We start from the raw sequence: 2547 nt of genomic DNA on the forward strand, positions 1-2547 counted from the left end.
TTTTTTTTTTTGGGTAGAGACAGGGTTTCACTGTGTTGGCCAGGCTGGTCTCGAACTCCTGACCTCAGGTGATCCAACCGCCTCAGCCTCCCAAAGTGCTAGGATTACAGGCCTGACCCTCAGTACCTGGCCCCCTTTTTATTTTTTTTAATTTTTTTTTTTAATAACATTGACTTTTTTGAAGAATCCAGTTCTACTATTTTGCAGAATATTCCTTATTTTGGATTAATTTCCCTATGGTTAGATTCAAGTTAAACATTTTTTTTTTTTTTTTTTAAGATGGGGCTTCACTATGATGGCCAGGCTGGTCTTGAACTCCTGACCTCATGTGATCCACCCACCTCGGCCTCCCAAAGTGCTAGGATTACAGGCGTGAGCCACCGCGCCCGGCCCAAGTTAAACAATTTTGTTGAGTATACTACAGATGATGTTGCGTCCATCTTAGTGCATGAAAATATGATGTGTTTGTTCCATTACTGGTGATGTTACAGTTAATTATTTCTCCAAGATACAGATACCTTTTCCCTCTGTATTTAAGAAGTCTGTGTAAAAAATGAGCAAAAGATTTGAATGGACATTTCTCCAAAGACATACAAATGACCAAACAAGCATGTGACAAGAGGATCAACATCATTAGTTGTTAGGAAAATACAAAGCAAAACCATAAAGCACTACTACTTACCACCTACTAGGATGACCATTAAAAAAATTTTTTTTTTGAGATGGAGTCTTGCTCTGTCACCCAGACTGGAGTGCAGTGGCACGGTCTCGGCTCACTGCAACCTCTACCTCCTGGGTTCAAGCCATTCTTGCCTCAGCCTTCCAAGTAGCTGGGACTACAGGTGCGTGCCACCATGCCCAGCTAATTTTTTTCGTATTTTTGATAGAGATGAGGTTTCACCATATTGGTCAGGCTGGTCTTGAACTCCTGAACTTGTGATCTACCTGCCTCAGTCTCCCAAAGTGCTGGGATTACAGGCATGAACCACCATGCACAGCCATAAAAAAAATTTTAATGGAAAATAAGGCCAGGCTTAATGTCTCACGAGTATAATCTCAGCCCTTTGGGAGGCTGAGGCTGGAGGATCATCTGAGCCCAGAAGCTGGAGGCTGCAGTGAACTATGATCACACCACTGCACTCCAGCCTGGACAACAGAGTGAGACCCCATCTCAAAAAAAAAATGTTAATGGACAATAAGTATTGGTGAGGATTCTGGAACCCTTATATGTTGGAAAACTCCTACATTTAGGAATGTAAAATGGTACAGTTATTATGGAAACAGTCTGTTGGCTTCTCAGAGAGCTAATTATAGAATTAACAGCAATTCCACTTCTAGGTATATATGCACGAGGACTGAAAACAGGTACTCAAACAATCTTTGTACATGAGTGTTCATAGCAGCACTATCATAACAGCCAAAAGGTGGAAACAGCCTAAATGGTCATCCATAAATGAATGAGTAAACAAATTGTGGTCTACATATCCACTGGAATATTTTCAGCCATAAAAAGAATTTAGTCCTGACACATGCTACAATGTGGATGAACATTGAAAACATTATGCTAAATAAAAGAAGCCGGACACAAAATGTCACATATTGTAATGATCCCATTTATATGAGATATCCAGAACAGGCAAATCCACAGAAAGCAGATTGGTGGGCGTTGAGGGGTGAGAGAAGGAGGGAGCAACTGCTTAATGAGTACCAAATTTTATTTTGGTGTGATGAAAATGTTTTGGTGCTAGATAAAGGTGGTGGCACAACATTGCTAAAGTACTAAATGCCTCTGAATTGTTCACTTTAAAGTGGTGTGTTTCATCTGAAACAAAAAGCTTCCTTATGTGGGGTGATCCTTTGAAACTGTGAATATCTCTTCCCTGACAATATCTCAATGGGTTGGCATCCATTGAGGATTCTTGCATAAATCAGCTATTACCATACTGGTTGTAGAACAATGATTTTATAATCCTATCGTTCCATCTATGTTAAGTGGCATTCTTTTTTTTTTTTTTTTTTTTTTTTTTTTTTTTTGTGTTTTTTTTTTTTTTTTCTTTTTTTTTTTTTGAGATGTGGTCTTGCTGTGTTGCCCACGCTGCCGTGCAGTGGTGAGATCTCAATTCACTGTAACCTCCACCTCCCAGGTTCATGTGATTCTCCCACCTCGGCCTCCCAAGTAGCTGGGACTACAGGCTCAGGCCATTTTATTTGTTTTTTGTTTGTTTGTTTGTTTGTTTGTTTCTTTTGGAGATAGAGTCTCACTCTTGTTGCCCAGGCTGGAGTATAAGGGCACAATCTCTGCTCACTGCAACCTCTGCCTCCTAGGTTCAAGTGCTTCTCCAGCCTCGGTCTGCTAAGTAGCTGGCATTACAAGTGCCCACCACCGCACCTGGCTAATATTTTTTGTACTTTTAGTAGAGATGGGGTTTCACCATGTTGGCCAGGATGGTCTCGAACTCCTGATCTCAGGTGATCTCCTGCCTCAGCCTCCCAAAGTGCTGGGATTATAGGTGTAAGCCACTGTACTCAGCGGCCTTAAGTGACATT

The sequence above is a fragment of the Cebus imitator genome, unplaced genomic scaffold (genome assembly GCF_001604975.1).
Source record: "Cebus imitator isolate Cc_AM_T3 unplaced genomic scaffold, Cebus_imitator-1.0 Scaffold352, whole genome shotgun sequence".
NCBI classification, from domain to species: domain Eukaryota; kingdom Metazoa; phylum Chordata; class Mammalia; order Primates; family Cebidae; genus Cebus; species Cebus imitator.